A 20,480-nucleotide genomic window follows, 5' to 3' on the forward strand; every position below is an offset into this window, starting at 1 on the left:
AGCAATGCAATACCTAATAATATAACAAAACCAAATGCCCATAAGGAAAAAAAACCCTCTATTTTAATTTTATCTAAATTTACTTTCAGTCAATAGTTCAGTGACATTTTCCTTTCAATACAATACTCTCCCTTTCTCTACAAGGCTGTTCCTGGAAGCCAGACAGTTTAGGTAATGAGGGAGTTAATTTAGGAGTAACTGCTTACAGTTTTAAATAGACAGTAATTTTTTGCTTCCTCTTAATGTGGTAATAGTTGTGTCTAAAAAAATATGCAATTCTTAAAAATGTACCATTTCTGATTTCTTTATTATCTGTAACCTTTGGAAATGAATCACGTGAAACTACAAAATTAGCAAGTGTCTTGGAATCTGTATATAAAACATAAATTACCTCTAATTTCAAACTCTCACTTATTAGTGTACCATTCAATCTCAAAAAAACAACAAAAAAAATAAAAATAAAAATAAAAAGTGGCTCCAAAGATAGTCTTATACCATTCTTTCAAAAGGAAGCTGTTCCTTTTAACTTTACACCCACCCACACCCCAATTCAAAACACATCATTTAATTGTCTTGGTCATGGACATTTCCAAGATGAGATTTTATATTTCATTCCCATAGCTTCTGGTTGTCAGAAAACCCATGCTTTCCTTTACTGAAAGAGTTTGGTCCTGCTGATGTTGGTGTATCCCTTCCAATATTCTTCATCCTCATCTTTGCTTCTGGAGGCATTTCCTCTGGTTCACTATCTTCATGTTCATTAAAAGCTGTTGCTACTGAAAGGGTTTTTGGAGTAAGAGTTGGAACAGTTTCTTTAGGCTTACTGGATCCAAATTTGATGGATATAGCTGATGCTTTCTTTGTTGTCTGACTACCTATGGCAAATCCAAACTTGGAGATCTTTGTAGGCTTTTGTTGGGAGGTCTGCAGCTTCTTCTTCAGCTGATCACTTCTCAGCGCTGCGACTGGAACTTTCCCCTCCACTACTGCGGCGGCTCCAGCTCGCTTTGGCTTCTCAGGCTTCTCCTCTCCCGCCTTTCCGTCCGCCGTTTTCCGCGCTGCAGCCTCCCTCCATGTATATTTATTTCTTGGGATCCTTCATTACATAACACCTCTTGGCCTAAAAGTTTCAGTTGCCTTATAGTCTCATATACTAATACTGTTTATTTTGACCAGAGGGAACACTAATTCTTGTTTTGGCTTCACTTTTCAATGCTACACATCGGAAAGTGTTTCCAGGTGAAAACCAGGCTTGGTGTAGAGTTAACATGGTTTTCTCTTATCTCATGGATTACAGCCTTATGATGCATGTTGTTAATGCCTGGAAGTAGTTGCTTCTTACATTTTTGTGAAGCTTAATGGTTGTTTAAAGAGATAGAGTTAAGTCTGGTACCCATAACTCATAACACAGTCCAAACTAAAAGTCTCACCAAAGCTTTGTGAGTTAGATTATAGTGATGAAAACATGTACTGGCTAATTTTATGTATCATTTTATGTTTCATGTATGGCTAATTTTATGTATCAAGTTAATTGGGATACAGGGTATCCAGATTAAACATTATTTCTGAATGTGTCTGTGAGAATGTTTCCGGATGAGATTAGCATTTGAATTGGTGGACCAACTAAAGCAGATGGCCCACCTGAAGGATGATAGGCATCATCCAATTTGTTGAGGACCTAAGTAGAAGAACAACAACAATTCCAGAGAAGAAGAGGGACTTCACTCTATCTGTTTGACTGATTCAGCTGAGATACAGTCTTTTGCCCTTGACTGGGACATATACTACTGATCCTCTGGTTCTCAGAACTGTAGCACTGGCTTTACTGGAACTGCAGCTTGCAAATAGCAGATTGTGGAACTTTGTAATCTTCATAATTGCATGAGCCAATTCCTTATAATAAACTTCACATATATTATGTATTTATATATAATTATAATTATATATGTATATATCTCCTGTGGGTTCTGTTTCTCTGAAGAACCCAGACTAATACAAAAAAGCACTAATAGGTGCAGCTGAACTGATAATAGGCTAGATCTGTCATATGTGATATATCATGTATCTATAGACAGACACTATTAACACATCATCTAATGAAAAGTCTAATAAAATTTTATAGTTGTATTGGGGAATATAAATAATATGCTAAGCTTATCCACAGCCAACTCTAATGTAGGATAAAACATGATTATATTGATGATGTAATCACAGGCATTGGTAATATTACTGTGGTTTGTAATTTTGGTTTGACCTAGCTTTAAATTCATTGATCTTTTCTTCTTCAGTGTTCAGTCTTCTGTTAAGTACATCCAGTGGGGGCCCTGGGATTTAGCTCAGTGGCACCATGCCTACCTTGAAAGCACAAGGTCTTGAGTTCAATCCCTGGTACCAAAAAAAAGTATATCCAATGAATTTTTTATTTCATACACTGTATTTCTCAGTTTTAGAAATTCTATTTTTTCTTTAAGTCTTCATGTTTTGTCAAGATATCCTCTTTGCTCATACTACTATGGTTTGTTTTTAAAGGAACTACACAATTTTGTTGAGAATATAAATAATGTATTTTTTTCCTATCCAAACTTGTGGGTTATCTAGATCTACAATGTTAATAGTAGTTATCTTTTAGCCTCTTTAATAAGTGGTGCTGGAAAAATGCTTTCTACACCCTGAAGACCAAAACCATGTCTTTCACCATGCACTAAACTAAAATACAAGTGGATCAAAGGTCTAAATATTAAAATGGAAACACTAATTCTGCTGGAAAAGGGAATAGGTAAAACTCTTTTTAAAATTTTATTTTATTTGTACATTTTAGGTATACAATATAATGACATTCATCGTTGGAAATTTGCACCTTTACATAATCTTTCTTGGTTCTTATTTTTTCCCCATTCCCCTGCCCTCCCTTCAACCCCTCCATCCCTTTCTATTTATAAAGATTTTGTTTCCATTTTTTCATTTTCTCATATTAATTCCATTCCCTTCTTTCCTTTCCCCACCCCTCCCACTTCCCCTTTGCCTCTTTTCTTCTGATTTCACATTATCTATTATACCTTTTAGTCTTTATTTACACTTTCAGTTTCTCACACTAGAGAAACTATTTGGTATTTATACATGTGTGTCCTATTTATTTCACTTAAGAGTATCACCTTAATGTGCATCCATTTAGCTATAAATGTCTCTAATTTCTCATTTTTTATGGCTGAGTAGCCATTTTATAAAAAACATACATTTTCTTTATCCAGTCTCCAGCTATTCCCCTGCTGGGTATCTTCCCCAAAGAATTAAAAGAATCATACCACAGTGATATATGTGCACCCATGTTCATAGCAGCACAATTTGTAATAGCTAAAACTTGGAAACAGCCCAAATGCCCATCAACAGGAATAGGTAGAACTCTTGAGGACATAGGGGTAGGCAAAGAGTTCATGAACAAAACCCAGACTGCATGGGAGGTAATACAAAGAATCAACAACTGGGATCTCATCCTACTAAAAAGATTTCGCACCACAAAAGAAATCATCAACAGAGTGAAGAGTCAGTCCACACAGTAGGAAAAAATTTTTAGCCAGTAGTCCCTCAGATAAAGGACTAATATCTAGAACATGCAAAGAATTGAAAAAAATCAGATCCCCCAAATTTAAAGACCCAATCCAAAAATGGGCATCTGAAATGAACAGACGCTTCTCAGATGAAGAAATAGAAATGGCAAATAAATAAATGAAAAAATGTTCAACATTACTGGTGATCTGAGAGATGCAAATGAAAACAATGCTAAGTTTCCACCTCACCCCAGAAAGAATAGCTAATATCAAGAAATCAACCAACAACAAATGCTGGTGGAGGTGTGAGGAAAAAGAACCCTGCTTCACTGTTGGTGGGAGTGAAGACTGGCGCAACCACTGTGGAAATTCCTTAATAAGTTAGGGTTAGCAGGCCCATTTGACCCTTCTGGATATCTTTCCCCCAAAATTAAAAGCATCACACCACAATGATATATGTGCACCCATGTTTATAGTGACACAGTTTGTAATAGCTAAATCTTGGAAACAGCCCAAATGTCCATCAGCCAATGAATGGATAAAAAAGATGTGGTTTTTTTTTTTTTTTTAATGCAATGGAATACTACTCAGCCATAAAGAAAGATAAATTAGAGACATTTAGAGTTAAATGTATGCACCTAGAGACCATACTCTTAAGTGAAATAAATCAGACATACATGTAAATATTGCATTGTCTCTCCAGCGTGAGAAATTGAAAGGGTAAATAAGGACCAAAATGTATAATAGATAATATGAAATAGGAAGAAATTGTTCAAAAGAAAAGGGAAATGGAAAGGGGGGGAGGGGGGAAAAGAAGGAGGGAGAAAAAAGAAAAGAAGAAAAAAATGAAAACAAAGCTTTTGTAAATGAGGAGGGGCATTCCAGGGAGGGGAGGGGATTGAGAAAAAAAGAGGAATCAAGATATACTACGTACAGGTTCAAATTTTCTTTGATGAATGTGATCCTTAAGTATATTTAAATTGTACCAATAAAATTAATTAAAATAATAATAGTTATCTTTGAATGGAGATTATGAGGGATTCTTATTTTCTTCTCTGTTCTTTTTAAGAAACATTTCTTTTATTTTTATTTTTTTTATTTTGGTACCAGGGGATCAAACTCGGGACCTTGCACTTGTGAGGCAGGTGCCGGAACCACTGAGCTAAATCCCCAAGAAACATTTCTTCAATGAGTATGTATTACTCCATGGAACTTAAAATATACAGACATTTAAGTGGCATATAAAGAAAATATATTCTTTTTTTTATTTGTTTGTTTTTTTGGGGGTACTGAGGATCAAACTCAGGACCTTGCACTTGGGAGGCAGGTGCTGGAACCACTGAGCTAAACCCCCAGCCCAAGAGAATATAATATTCTTTTTAATGTATAACTTTTAGAAATGCTTAACATTATATTTATTATATTTCAGTTAGGGTGAAATGATTAAGCAGATATTTTAAAATGATGTTTTCTTAATGATAGAAAATGTACAAAAAGCAATATGATTGTATCAATATTTATTATAAATGTTTTCTCAATTTTAACTTGTTTGTTCTATAAATAAATCTGTTTCATATACAGATAAATCATTTCTTTTTCAAGATGACAACTCATATGAGTAGTGTAATTATAAACATTTAATGATATATCTGAATCTTATTAGTCTAATACATTTTATTTTTAAATTTTGGAATTCACAATAATTATGTCTTATCACTGAGAGAAGATAGTTCTTTGATTATTCATTATACTTAACTGCAAATATCTAATCAGACTATTAAATGGTAGAAGTTACTTCATGGGAATAAGTTAAACTCTTGGAAAGTAAGCATCTTTCTCCTTCAAGTCATTTATTAAATCACCATTATATGAACTAAGGTGATAGGTCATAGTTATTGAAATAAAAGATTCATATTGTATCTGTTTGTAATGGTGCTGGTCCTGGGCAATGTTATAGATAGAATAGACACTGAAGAAGGCAGTATTTCTAGATAGACCAAAAAAAATCTTATTTTAAAACTACCCTATTTAAAAATTCAAAAACCACATGGTAAGTGAACCTTAAATGAGCCTCAACAGGACTCCAAAAAAGCAAGCAATCTTTTCTCTGAAGTGGAACTCTATAACTTGGATTTTGGGATCCAAAGGTCCCATCTGAAATGTAGGGGAAGCCTGCATGTCATTGCCCAGACACTGCCCTGAACAGGGGAAAAGCTGTTTGTCTTCCGGGTCTCCTGAGCATGACAGTGCATGACTGCACTGCCTCTGGGCAGTGGCATTAGCATGCTCCATAGTATATGGCTAAGTGACACTGCCATATCTTGGACCCATTAGGACATTTCTCTTCTACATCTAGCATAGTGTATGAAAGAAATACTTCATCTTCAGCCTGAACCCAGTGATTTGTAGTATGTTCAGTATTAATTGCTCACTATTCTGGGTACTCCATACCATGCGATCATTCACTATAAATGTGCCTGAAATATTTCCTTGTAGTGGCAACTGCTAAAATGAACAGATATTGCTTTTCATCATAACATGAATTATGTCCTAGAACCTCAGACATGAAAGGTGATGTGTGAAGTCACCTACATAAATAACAAGGGAAAGAGAGACCTTTATTTAGGAAATGTTTAGGTGAAACATGTAGCAGCTGTTGATGTAATTGTAGGAACCATAGACACTTGGCATCTACTAGAAGGAAGGTGTTTCAAGTCCTTCAGAAGTGCCATTTTGTTGTGGCTGGCTCACAGAAATGGTCAGGCCATGTACTCTCAGCTTGCATGGTAGGTTTATCCACCTCTGAAGCCCAGGATGGCCAAGAAGGCTGGTGGATTCCTGGGAGTTCACATCCTCTTCACATCATAATAAACAGCAAAGAAAAGTTGTATTCCTCTCTACTATACTCCTGCCACATGAAATTTTCAGAACTTTTGTCAGTATAAAAATTCCCAGAATCATGTTTGGACGCTTTGCCTTCATTTCCTTCCTCTCTGTTGGTCTTGTAACCTGAACAATCTCCTCTTTTTAGATTGATCACAAGAGAGGACATACTTTTAATTATCCAGACTCCTCATTTTGGAGGATTTGGTCACCCTCGTGCTTTGCTCTATCCAGATCTAAAAGGATGGTAAGGCAGAATTCTGCTTATCTCTTATCCAGTGTTTTATAATATGTGTCTTATTTCCTGAGTCATTTTGTCCAACCTCTTTCCTCTTATTTTTCTTCAGGACTAATCAATACTGAATTTTCCCTATTGCATAAGATAGAGCTTACCAAATTCCCTGGTTAAAGGGAGGCCTTGGTAAAAATACCAATCCTTTGGTTCAACTCAAGCTATAGAAAGAGAAGCTTCCTAGAGAGTTCCTGATTTTCTGTGTTAAATATTTGCTCAGGAAATGTGTACTATCAGACGATTTGGGAATGCTATATAGCCCTACCTACAGCATAAGATAAAAAGTCCCTCTCCAATATTCTCTACTGGTGGATCCTATAGCACTCTTTCACAAGAATGCAAAGGAAGCTAACTTCTAGCTTGGGAGAAAGGCTGGATTCATTATTTCCTCACACATATTTGCTCCCCATCTGCAACCTTCCCTGGAAGTTCTGGGGGCTACAAATACATATCCTGGAGGCTGTTGGGCAGGAAAAGTGCATGAAAGTAGGTGCTAGGCAAAAGAGCACGCCCGATGTGATTTTGCTCCTATATGTGAGGAAATTTATGGGCACCTCTGTGAGAATGCAGCCGGCTCTGAGTAGGGCTACAGGATAGATTTGATTTTTAGTCTCAGTTGATTTAGTTTGATATTTTGCAAAAATAGCTATTATATTTGTTTTAAAAATGAATAGAATTTTTAAAAAGAAAGATTTTTTTTTTGTTTTTTGCTCAATATTAGTGGGCTAAAATTTCTCCATCTTGAAGAAGCCAACGCAGTCATTTTCAACTAAAAGCAGAGCAGTTGGGTCCATGTCTCAGTGAGCTTTGTTGTTGTTGATTTTGTTTTTGGGGTTTTTCTTGAGACAGGGTCTTGCTAGGTAGTTCAGGCTATACTTGAACTTGCTGTGTAGCCCAGGCTGGCCTTGCACTTGCAGGACTCCTGCCTCAGCCTCCTGAGTGCTAGGATTACAGGTGTGCACTATCACTCCTAGTGAGTAAACTGAATTTGACCAATGTGTTCATTCTGCATTTAGTTCTTCTGGGCTATACAGGTGTGACTAGATTTCCTGGCACTTTTATTTCCTGTGCCCTTTTCAAGGACTGAGCACTGCCCCATCTCTTGGGAGAACCACCTAGGGATGAGGTGGGCCCAAGCTGGGTTGTGTGACTTGCCTACCCTTAAGCTCCTGGCTTACGTTTTAAAAAAAGCAAAAAAGTGAAACTGCATAAGAAAATCATCTTCCTGTTCTTCAGCATGAATAGCAAAGTGCTCTTTTAATTACAGCTGTTGCTACAATTTAAACGGAAAGTATTTTACATCCATTTTTCTCAAAATGCTCTAATCACAGTAGTGCTCATTTTGCCTTAATGTGGCAAATACATCCGACTACTTAATTTTCCTCCTTTTTGTAATACAGCACTTTACATTTAAGCATCCCAGGCTGCTCTTGTGTATTTCTAAAGTAGAAATAGACTGACTAACCTCCCTCAGTTATGCTGTGACTTAAAAAAAATTAAACTGTACTTTTAAATGACTTACTTCATTCACTCCAAATCAAATAATGGCTTTCAGTGTCTCCTGTATTTTAAATTTAGATGAAAATTAAATTCAACATGAACCACATTGGGTATGTAATAGTCATATATAATTGTAAGACAGTATTGTTTGAATGGATCATTTTCTCAGGGCCTACTGTTGTGGCTAAGTGAGTAACAGTAGGTTCTGCCAATCCTTATTAATGCATAGATAGCTTTTCTTGCTTTCAATCCCACACATAATTTTTTTCTGAGTGAGAGAGAGAAATGAGAAGAGAGGGAGTGAGGGAGAGAAAGAGGGAGAGGGAGAGAAAGAGATTCCTACTGGAATATTGTACTTTTCTCATAGGATGGATCTCCCCACATTGGTCCTAAAATATTAGCATATGAATTGTTCAAATAGTTTCTATAGTGTGTCCTGAGGGAATGCTTTTAAGTGCATTTTGAGTTTATCACTTTTCTCCAAGTTAAGCAGAATTATTGGTGGGTCCTTAAGTGATTACAGACCTTGTCCTCATTGAGGGTTGTCAAGAACATCATTTAAAAAACAACACGGGTAAGGAGCCAGAGCCTTGTAATGTGAAACTCAAACTCTGAAATCCTCTTCTGTTGTTCTCACATGCTGTCCTTGCCCAGATGTTCAACAAGTACGTGGGAAAAGCTGTTGAAAAGCAGAGTATTTCTTATATCAGTGCCACTCAGTCAATTCATTTTGTAGCTTTTGTCATAACCTTCAGGTTCATGACTGTTTTCCACTTTAATTAAAATTTATTTAATGCACACAGGCTATAATGAAAAGAAATTCACATTCTTGGATGCAGAAGTCAGCCCAGTGCTGAAGGAGACTTTTAACCAAGAATGAGGAAGACATTTGTTTTTGTATGTGTGTGTTCATTAGGAGTTTGGGAAAGTCTTATCATTTTCAGGGCTATGCCATTCTTATTTGAAAAATGAAGATGTTGTTGCTTATCTCACCCATATGGACTTTATTATTATTTATTTACCTGTACATCAAGCTAGATCACCCTCCCAACTTTTATTCCCCATAGCATTCTGCCACACAGTTATTTTAAAGACACCAAACAAGTATAAAGTGTTTTTAAAATGTCTATAGAATACAAGCATCACTTCAAATACATTTGACATAGATCGTTGTCAACTTTTTCAAGTTAGGATTCTTAAGTAGCTATTTTTTGGAAGTCATGAAATTACTCCCTGTCTTTCCTGAAGGGGAGAAATACTGCTCAGAGTTCATTAAAATCTAAATAGTTCATACAAATTCCTTATCACTTGGTTCTTTACATGGGCCTTGAAAAAGATAAGATTGATAAAGAATTTGTGGTAAAGTTTTTACTCTATAGTTTGGCTTAATTTTTTCTGGATTATATTTAAAAAGTTGCTAAGCAGGTAACAAATTCCTTAATTGTTGCAGGTTTTGCTTGCATTCAGGGGGCAGAGATGCCTATTTTTGTAAAACAGGACATAAATAAAGGATATAAATAAAATATCACTCCACTAAGGTTTGTTTTTCTCTTTTATCCTCTTCTGCTCTTTCCAAGGGTGTTGAAATCTGCTGAGATTTATTTTGATGAAGGTAAGTTGCTTCTAGTTATCAGGCAGTAAAGATGTTCTATTATTGTTTACTATTTCAGCAGCTCTGAAAAGTGCCATCTGAACACTTTTGCTTATAATAGGCAGAAATAATGAAAAGCCATTTTTGCTAGTGATGTTTTTACTTCTTCAGAAGGTGACAGATTTATTACTGACACCTAAGGTGGTTTTGAAAGATAAAGGGTCACAGAGCCATAACTGTGAGAGACTTTTGAGGTTTGATCTTGGGAGGAGTGAGTTAGTAGGTGGAGAATTTTCAGTATTGTAGACAGAGTTCAAGGTTCTGCCCGATAAGAGGATGTGCAAATGAAAGTCAGACCTTTGGATTGCTCTTCCACACATGCCTGCTTGTTAAATGCGGCCCATGCATTGCAGGGTCAAAACATGGCTTGGTTACACCCATGTATACCACAAACCCTGGACTAGCCAAGAGGAGACCTCCTTGGATCAGAGTCTGATGCTGGATCTTGAGAACTTTCTGGAACCCAACCAGAGGTGGATCAGTGATCATTGAGATAAAATTTCCAAGTGAACTCATTGTATGTAAATATATTCTTAAAGAACATGTAGACCTTAGGGATCTAAGTACAAATACAGCTCAGTTCTTGTGGTAGTGGTGGTATGAAAGTGAATATTTACAAAGTAATAGAGAAAGAAATTGAGGAGTGGACTAGCAAGAGGGAAACGATGATTTGGAAGTCATTTCATTTAGAGGAAGGAGGATTCACCCATGGGAGTTAAAGGACATGGATTTTGAACTTAATCTTGTGTGATGGGTCCAAGGAAAAAAAAGGCCAAATACATGAAGGTCTTTATATAAACAGCCAGATAGTAAACATCTTTGGCTTTGCAGGCCATATGGTTTCTGTCACAACTGTTCTACTCTGATGATATAATATGCAAGCAGCACAATAAATAAATGGTCATGGCTGTTTTCCAATAAAACTTTATTTAGCAAAACAGGCAGAGGGCCAGATTTGGTCTATGGTCCTTAGTTTCTTGTCTCCTGCTATTGAAAAACAATAGGCAAAGATACACTTCATCAAATATTAAGATGATCTCATTGTAGTACTTTTACCCATCTGTGGAGTTTTAATAACATGACCTCACAGCTTTATATACAGTACATGTGTATATGTATAAACCTGGGGGTGTGCATTAGAATAAACTGCTCATAGCCCTGCAGCACTTACAGCTTCCAGGCATATTGGCTCAGCCTCCAACCCCTACGCTTCCAACTCACTGCCTAAAGTTTTTTTCCTAGCTGCAAGAGCTGCTAGGCCATGGGCAGGAGGGTAGTTGGGCTAGGGCAATGATAGCTAACTTTTTAGAGCTTTCAGTGATACAAACAGCCCACTCTGGGTCTTGTGTCATAGGTTCATCACTACTGGGTTAGGGAATTAATATGACCCACTCCTCCAAGCTCTCAACCAATGATTGACAGGGGCGGAGCTGGGTGGGCGGGGATCACCCTCATCACAGCTATCTCTGAGTGCCTCAGTGAGATTAAGTCCAAATTCTTACAAGTGTCACTTGCTTCACAACACTTCATAATGGCTTCTTACCTTCTCTGCCTCACATATCCTCTTCACCTACAAGTTCATAGGCACTTCCTCCATCATTTTTTGTTCTCAAATTCTTGTACTGGCATTTGATTTTGGAGGAATGCCAATGAAGGCAGTAATTTAGATCTGGAGGGCATAAAATAAACTACATGTAAAAGCTTGAACACACCTTATTAACAGACACTGAGAAAACTTTCCTCTCAGCAGGACAGGAATAATAGAGGATATATAAGTATATAATATAATAATAGAGGATATTATTTGGGTGCAGAGAAACAATAATGAAAAACATTTTTCTAACAGTGGGGGAATTTATTTCTTTTTGGATCAGGTTCTCTTGCTAGCTCCTCCTGTGGCTGTAAATGGTGGTATCTGTTCTCACCTCAGCTCCCTGCACCCATTTCTTCTCCTCTCCCTTTTGGAGGTGTTGGGATGGACACAGCTGCACCACAGACTTCTTGAATGATCAGGATAGAAGGAATTTTGGAGGGAGAGGCTAGCTGAGATTGGGCTTGGAGGCTGAGATGGGATTGCAGGAGACCAGGCTGGAAATGTTGTAGAGAAGGCTGGATTCTGAATGTGAGTGGCCCTGAATGACTGACTGGAGAATTTGGATTTCATTTTGTGTCCAGCGTTAATAGGTGGACAGTTGTTGAAGAAGTGGCAAGGGTGCTCAGTAAGACTCACTATGTATTTACCGAAAACCTACAATATAGAAAGTATTGTGGATAGGTATATCAGTGCACAGCAAGGTGCTGAAAAGACATTTCCTTTATGAAACCATTCCTGATCCCTCTGAGAGAAAGTTCCCTTTCTCCTTTGTACCCACCCATTGCTTCCAAAATGATGACTCTAAAACTTGATTATTATGATTAAAACTCATTTATTATGAGCACTTGTTTCTACCCCTAAGACCTGTCTTACCTATACATCAAGCTTTGGCTACAGTTAGCCGTAATTAACATGCCCTCATTCTTTTTCTACAAATGATATTAGGTCAACCATTAGTACAATGAGCTCAGTCTTCAGGGGACAAAGTTATAATCTGCTGGTATGCATTCTGAGAGAGCTTGTTTCCTTAACCAAAATGCATTGACCATCATTCCTCTGATGCTTGAGCTTGGAGCCATTTAAGCACTGGTTAGTGAAGATACTTCTTTCTTCCTCCATCAGAAAAATATCAGAGTCACTGTTCTACTCCTTGATGTAGTGGTTCCCAACCATTTTGTTGAGTAAGAGGAACACCATTAAATATTTCATTGTGGAAATTCTCAATACACACAAAAGTATTAGATTCAACAATTGCCTTGAGTTTCTTATTTTATTTCTTCTATTTATTTTTTTCTTTTTTGCTTAACAACTTAAAAGTAAATCCCAGCCATCATCTCTTCTTTTAAGGGCAGAAAATTAGGTTAAAGATACATAGTTTTGGTGGGGCCACTGAATTTGAACATCTGTTCTTTTTTTTTAGAGTGCTGGGTTTAGTCTTTGAAGATTTGCCTGAAGGTTAAAGTATCATGAAAAATAAAACTACAGGTATAAACCTGCAGGTATTTTTTACCCCTTACAGCTTTGACCTTATTACTTCAAGCAATAAGTCTAACCCTTTTTCTTCAGTGTATTGAAACTAAAGAGTAAGTAGTTGATTCCTATGGTTCTTCCCACAAGTTTCAGCAGGGTGAGGCCAATTCACTGCTTGTTTTAGGCTTAAAATTCCCCCCGAAGAGCAGGGATGAAGGCTGGTGTGTAATTGAAATTGTTGGATATCATGTGCATAAGATGGGAGAGTGAATTGAATTTCATGGGCTTTTCTAAAGCTTTCTGTCTTAGCTCAAAATGCTGGCATTTTCTGGAAAGTTGGCTGTATGCTTATTGAGAAAGAGAGACTTCTTTTCAGTGCAGTGTGACATTTCTACAAAAATCAATGATTTAGAAACAGGCATCTGAAATGAAATGTGCAACTTCACTTTCCATTTGTTGGAAAGCCTGCTGCGCTAGTTTTGAAATCTTCATACATGTTTGGTATGCCTTCGGGGGCAAAAAATACATTGACTCTGCCCTTTGGAACATGTAACAAATATCTTTTGGAATGTGACAAAAAATAAAACAAGTGAGCCCTATATTTCCAAATTGATTTTTTAGGATTTACTTAATTTGTTGTTTACTTTGAGTACTAGTGTTTATTTTTCCTTTTATCTTGGAAGCTTTTCATCTTTATTAGATGAATCCAGAAGAAGGGATGGTAATGACTGGCTCAGCCCTATGGTATCCGTGTGTCAAGCTGAAACTTGTTCTTTGATTATTAGAGGTAATGAATCCTATAGGAGAATGATGATGTTTTAATTTGAATTATGAAAATTAAAGAAGCAAGGTATTAAATATTAACACAAGAGGGAGAGAGTCAGTGCCTTTTGAAGTCCAGCTCCTCCCCATCAAGATGCACAAGAATTTCTACATCTTCTTCAAACTTCTCAAACTGTAAAATGATTAACTTCTAAAGTTATTGATAAAGGAGAGAAATATAGGGAGGAGTATAGAAAGACTCTAATACAAAGTCAGTACAGGGCTAGCACTTAATTCCATCTCACTGTTACAAGAAGAGAGAATAATGCAGATTGAGGAGTGAGGCCATTTACATAATAACTTTCTAGCAACAGCTGTAAATGAACAATGTGAGGAGATGAATCAGTTCTCTGAGATACTACCCTACATTAGAGTTTAGGGAAAAGAGAAAGAGGAGGGCAACAATTGAATATCCGAGTCTCTGAATGCAGGTTATATCTATGTAATTCAAAACTAGGTCACTTGATCTTTGTCCCTCTGCAAAAGAGAAGCAATCTAGTGAGACTAAAACATTCACTTTCTGGGATGGACAGGGGGCCATCTCTGGAAACAGGTTGGTTAAGGCTGATATCAGTGAGATTTCTGGCTCACCTTGAACATCATTAACATCAAAATCCTCTTCCTTATCATCTTCATCATTGCTGCTAACATTTGTTGAGTTCTTTTTATGTTACTATATTTCCTCCAACCTGTATAGCCCTCTTGAAAAAGCAGATGTGATCATCTCCATGTTGAAGATGGCTCCATGCGAGGCATTGGTGGTAGTAGTTACCATAGCTGCCTTCCAAAGATGGCTCCATGTTTCTGAGACTCAAAGCAGGACAATTGGTCAACAACATCTAACGGTTAATTGAAGTAGTCATAATCCACTTTTATGGCCATGTACTGTGGCATGTTGCCCAGCACTGTGCTAGGAGCTTTGTGGATTGTCTGATGTTACTTTGCATTTCAAAGATGAGGAGACAGGACAGGGAGGCAGATAATCTGTCCAAGGTCATACAGGTGCCAAGAGGAAGAGCCCTAACTTGAAGTCAGGCAGTCCTTTCAGCAAGTGTGAGAATTAGGACTTGAAATTAAATACCTTGATGGAAAACATATCACTGCAATTCACTGGTCCAGGGCACATGCAGGGCAGATGTAACCAGGCCAGTGATCACATCACTTGTGTTTTTTTACAGCCACTTCAGTGAATGTACAGTGAATCCATAAGTCACGACCAGCATGGCATAAGAACAACTTGAGTTATGACCAGAAGTTTAGTTTTAACTTATGACCAGCCTTGAGTTATGACCCCAGTGCAACTGCTTGTGCTTCCAGATGGTCTCAGATACAGATTTAACCCTTTAAGAATTCTGGAAGGAACATTACCACATCCTTTCCTGTGTGGGGTTGGGAAATCCCGGGCCAATGTCTGTCAAAGGATACTGAGATCTGCCTGTATATAGGAGAGAGACTTTGAAGGCTGTGTAGAGGAGCCTGAGCCTGAAATTGACCAACTTGAGTTACAACCAGCCCTCACGAACGAATTGAGCTCATAAGTCAAGGGTCTACTGTAACAAAATTATTAGTAGCCACAATATGTTCCTGGAAATCAACTAAGGTCAATCTTGGCAAACTTGTGTGTCTGAAATTTGTGTGTGCATGTGCCTATACTTCCTCATTCTGTTGGTATTTTAGCTTTGTGGGATCTCAGGCTCCAGAATGTTTTTAAAAAAATATGTGCTTAATTTACTGAGCTTTTGCTTCACCAACTAACTGGAAGATCTTTGAGAAAATACTTCGTGCCACAGTTTTAACACCTAAGAATGGATCAAAAGCTTCTCTTTCCAGAATAGCACACTAACAGCTTTTTAGGTGCAGATGTTTTCAATGCTTTAAACAAAATAAGTGACTATATGTACACTTTTAGTCCTGTGATGGGGGGTTGGTGTAGATATCTTTCAGTGTTTTGTACCTGCACAATGCAGTTAAAGGGTGGCTCTGAAAGGATTTTTTGGTGGAGAGAGAGATTTCTGTCTAAAAACTGTCAAACAGGTCTGTGTTGCTTATTGCACCTACGTTAGGATCCTTAGGCTTAATCTTTCCTCCCTCTTGGCAAACTGAAAGATTCAAGGGGGTGGGGGGTACCATAGATCTGGGGGAGATGTAGCCTGAGGAAAGTGGGTCAGTAGGCTGAGAGACAGGGGACAGATCTCTATTCAATTTCCGAGACTGTGCCCTTTGTCAGAGTTGCCTACAGACACAGTGCCTGTGTGTTCCAGTTTTGCAGAATTACCTTCCCTGGTTAGAACCCAATCCCCTCACCCCAGGGTCTGCACAAATCCTTCCTGATCAACACCCTGCCCTCTTTCTCTTTCTCTCTCTCTCAAGCTGTTCATCCTCCCTGGGCATGTCTGTGATTTGGGCCATCTGAGGAATTAACCATTTCTCTAGCAAGGTCTCATCTATGCTAACTGCAGGGGAATATCTTGACTCCATTTTAAGCTGGCTCCTCTCCCTGTGCACTTTTGATTCACCTTCTCTTGAAGGGGAAGCTCCTTGGGAGGGACCCTGTGTCCAGCCCCCCTGCTAGCTTGACTGTGGTGGGGGCATTGGGGCCAATTATCACATGGGAGCAGAGATTCTGCCCTGGGACCAGCACTGGGACGTAGCTTCCAGTCCTCTCTGAAGAGCCAGAAATGCTCCACAGGGCCCTGCAGCTCACACCTGAGGTTCTTAAAAAAGGTGTAAAGATTAACTAACTGCTGCACTGGGGGATGAATTACCCACTCACGACAGGCACCCAGGTGTGCAGAGAAAACTGCAGAAAGTGGGCCAGTAGAGGAGGAGGGTGGGTGACCTGGTACAGTGGTGTGCCTGGAGTAGCTTACCTGGCTGAGGGGAGCACCATCCCCAGCTTTCTCCTGGGTCCTGAGGCTGGTGTGCAGGTACCAGGGTTTACACTCACCTTCTTTCCTCAGCTCTGAGGCCTGAGGGTCATTATACCAAAATATTTTTATAATTATTTTGTTTTTTAATAGGAAACAGAAATAGAACTTTTGCAAATGAGAAAGAGACCAAGAGATTGGGGGAGGAGAAAGGGATGAAAAAAGAATTAAGATGTGTTATGTACATGTACCAACTCCTCACAATGAATGCAACCACTATGTACTGCAAACATGTACTAATAAAAGAAAAGAAAAACATTTTTTTCTGTTTTACTTTCCTACATTTTCTTTTTCTGTCTCTCACTAATCCCAGGACAGGAGTTGGTGCCCCTCACTAATCCTGGGATTTAAAAAAGTCCCTTTTGACCTCCAAGCTTGAAATGGTAGGAGCAAGAATCTTACGTGGCTCGTTTCTCCAACTTTTGTTTTGAGTACATCAGAAAGTTGCTGCACTGAGACCTTATAAGCAGTGCACAGCACATTTCTTATTCTTTTTTTAAGAGTAGGAAAACTTTATTGGGAGAAAGAGAACTTCTGCCTAAGAGAGACAGAAGGGGGACCAGAAAGTGGGTTGCCTGCCCACCCCACTTTTCAAAGATGTTTTATACAGCAAAGCCATGTGGTGAGGCAGGTACAAAGTGGGACAAAACTATAAGACCCAATGGAAATTTACAAGGGGGGCATGAGGTGGGACAAAACCATGATCAACCAGGAAGATTACATGTACAGTCACCCAGGTAATATTGATTAAATGGGGATCAAATGGGGGAGCAAGTCACATAGCAAGCATACAAGGATTTTCAGTAAGGGTGGGGGTCAGGGATATTTCCTGGACAGGCTGGGTTAAGACCTTGACACCCACCCAGGTGATTAATACCTATTTAGGATATCAATCACTGCTATTTATCCCCAGGGGAAGTACAGGGGTATGTAGTTTCTTTCCCTTTCAATTCTGGCCTTCAGTGAAAGTGTCTTGATTGTCCTCCATGTTGGCTCCTTGCTGTGTTGGCTCCTGGAGGACTGGCCCTGTCTAACTGCACATGAGATATCTAATTAACTTATCTATCTGGAATATTCCCCCCTCTGAAGAAGTACCCTTAACTGGCATGAAGGGGCAAAGGGCGAAGACCATTCTGGCTACTTCCAGCTGAAGAGGGTCGTAGTTGTGATCAGCAGTTAGAGTTACTCTACGGAGAGTCTATCTAAAGGCCCTTGATAGGTGCCAGGCATTGTCATCTTGGTAGCCATATAGCTTTGAGTCTGGAGGAGACAAAGCCAAAGAAACAGTTAAGAATACATGGGCCAAATAATAAGGTCAGCAGGATTGCTATGAATATAGCCAATAAGGGTTTCCACTGGGAGGAACTAGTAATAGCCTCCCACAAAGAGGAGAAGGTGCAGGGGACTTCAGAATCCAACATAGAAGTCATATTGTATAGTTTAGCGGTTATGAGCTGTTTACAAGGTTGAGCTGGTGAATCCCGGTAAAAGAAGTCTAGAACATTTGTTACTGGTTCCATTTGTATGACTGCTTGGAGTTTGGAAGCCTCTAGGCAAGAAGAAACAAAACTTTTAAGAAATTAGAGCATGTATAATCTAGGCGTGAGCGCACTAGAATGGAAGGGCAGGTTGGGGAGAAAGTTGCACTTAGAAATTGAAATGGTGATTGTAACCTGCTGGCTCTTAGATTCTTTTATTGATAAGGTTTATGTATAAGTCTGATACTTTGTTATAAATCTGTCTCTTATCTAAGAAGATAAGAGACAGTTTGAAGAACAAATCTTGCTCAAGAAATTTAAAACTCTAGCTGAGCTCTTATAGATTTTACTATAGTTTTTTCCTAATGATCCATAACTGTGGTCAACTACTGGTATAGCTAGAAATTGCCAGAAGGGGTCAGTGACTGGAGCCCACTTTTATATCTAGCTTTATTACTATGGCATTATTTTGTACCTCTTTTGGTTATTCTTTTCTGCTGGGTGTTTAAGACCAAGTTAAAATGAGACCTGTGTCAATCAGTATGAACCTCTTTCTATCTATCAAGGTCAGTTAAGTCTCCTCAGGCATTACTTTGGAACCATACATAGTGACAGCTGTCAGGATGGATCACAGCCTTGCTCTACCATGTTGCTTTCAGTGAAAGCCTGGGAGATTTTTCCCTCTTTGTGATCCTTCTTTGGCACATAGTACATTTGTCCTCTGGTGCCCAGCAGTCTCCCTGCTCAAGAGGTTAAGTGACTTACCAAAGATGTTGGATCCTATAGGAAAGGTTCCTTCACGTCCTGGATTCTTTGTTGACCTTGAGGGGCCAGGGCCAAAATATTGGCTGTCCTCTTAGCCCAGTTATATTTCTAGTTTTGGTCTCCAAACTTTAGTTGTTGAACACCCAGAAGAGAAGATCAGTGACATAAGTATTTCAGTAGGAGCAGTGAGCTTAACTATTATAATACTTAGTACATCAAGCACTTTTGAAGTATAAAGCACAGTTAGAGGGCTGTTATTTTACCAACCATGGTTGGTAAAATGTTAACAGACAATGGTTATATATTATATAGAAAAACTTAAGATCAAGAGCCACAGGTAGTATTTTAGCATGACAATCATGATGATATCTTCTTTGTAACACTTACATATCTATCTTAGTACAGAATAGTCTTTCAGTCAAACACCTGTATCTGATCACAAGACATTAAATGACATAAAGAAAACTTATTTGTTATCCTTTAGTAGGATGCCATCTAAGGAGAACATACATATTGGCCTATAAATGTATCTTAGGAGTTCATAATGTCTAGCCTCTAATTTTATTGTGACATTGTTTCAACTGTTTGGTGATTGAGCATCCGTAAGTGTGGTGACACATATAACATACATCACATAAGTTTTTAAGATAACTATTATTTGACTGGTTTTTTCATGTTGGCTTGACATGTACCTCTTATCAAAATTAGCTGGAGTGTAAGAGAAAGACAGATACCTGAGTCAAAAAAGATCATTACCATAAACAATATTTTAGAAGACCTGTACACCTAGAAGGCATGAATGATATTTAGTACACCATGAAATAATGATGAGTATCAGTTACATGAAACCCTTTGTCCCTTAATTTTGTTTTGTATCAAGAATATTTTAAATAAAACTTTGTTTTCCCACCGAAAAGTTAGACCATGACCAATGTATACATATCACAACAATATGTTTAGCAATGTATTTTGCACAAGGCTATGGAAATTATTGGGGTCCCCTTTGTGAGCAAAGGCTGGAATAAATTTTTCCAGGCAGCCACTCCTTTATTTACCAAGGGGAGTCCTGTCCCATAGTTTTCCTAAGCCCAAGAGTCTTTAATTATTTTAACAAATTTTTAGATGACCTATGAGAGCCAGATCATAACAATTAACATTAATTTTGACCAATGAAAGTTTCCTGATATTATACATAGACAACAATATGTACTGCATTTGTAAAACCAGTTAACATTATTTGGATCATCTGGCGACCTGGGGGAAGCATGTCTTTAATTATATTTATCTATATGCTAACTTGAGTTATAGGCAAACATCTTAAAAAATCCAAAATCCCAAAAGAAAGAAACTCAAACATAACAGCTGTACATGTTGTAACAAATTGAACAGGCAGACAAACACACACGTAAGACAACTTTTTTTTTTTTGTATTAAATTCTTTTATTGGTACATTGTAGGTATACAACACAATTACATTTCTCATTGGGAATTGTACCTTTACATAATGCATCTTGGTTCTTATTTTTTCCCCATTCCTAGCCCTCCCTTCATGC

At 38.1% G+C, this 20,480-nt stretch overlaps 1 long non-coding RNA gene and 1 pseudogene across 1 annotated transcript in view; one reads left to right on the plus strand and one right to left on the minus strand.

The window, feature by feature from the left end:
* Positions 1 to 564: 564 nt before the first annotated feature.
* On the minus strand, positions 565 to 1,310 carry LOC147823315 (PEST proteolytic signal-containing nuclear protein pseudogene; annotated as a pseudogene).
* Positions 1,311 to 4,435: 3,125 nt separating this feature from the next.
* LOC101705213 (uncharacterized) overlaps positions 4,436 to 20,480 on the plus strand; it is a 203,386-nt gene continuing 187,341 nt past the window's right edge. Inside the window, exons 1-3 of the long non-coding RNA XR_015444015.1 lie at positions 4,436 to 4,737; positions 6,577 to 6,675; positions 9,798 to 9,832. This is a non-coding gene — a long non-coding RNA (uncharacterized LOC101705213). The remainder of the gene's footprint in view (positions 4,738 to 6,576; positions 6,676 to 9,797; positions 9,833 to 20,480) is intronic.

Source organism: Heterocephalus glaber, unplaced genomic scaffold (genome assembly GCF_053883595.1).
Source record: "Heterocephalus glaber isolate CG9 unplaced genomic scaffold, H.glaber_assembly_v1.0 deba00001593, whole genome shotgun sequence".
NCBI lineage: Eukaryota > Metazoa > Chordata > Mammalia > Rodentia > Bathyergidae > Heterocephalus > Heterocephalus glaber.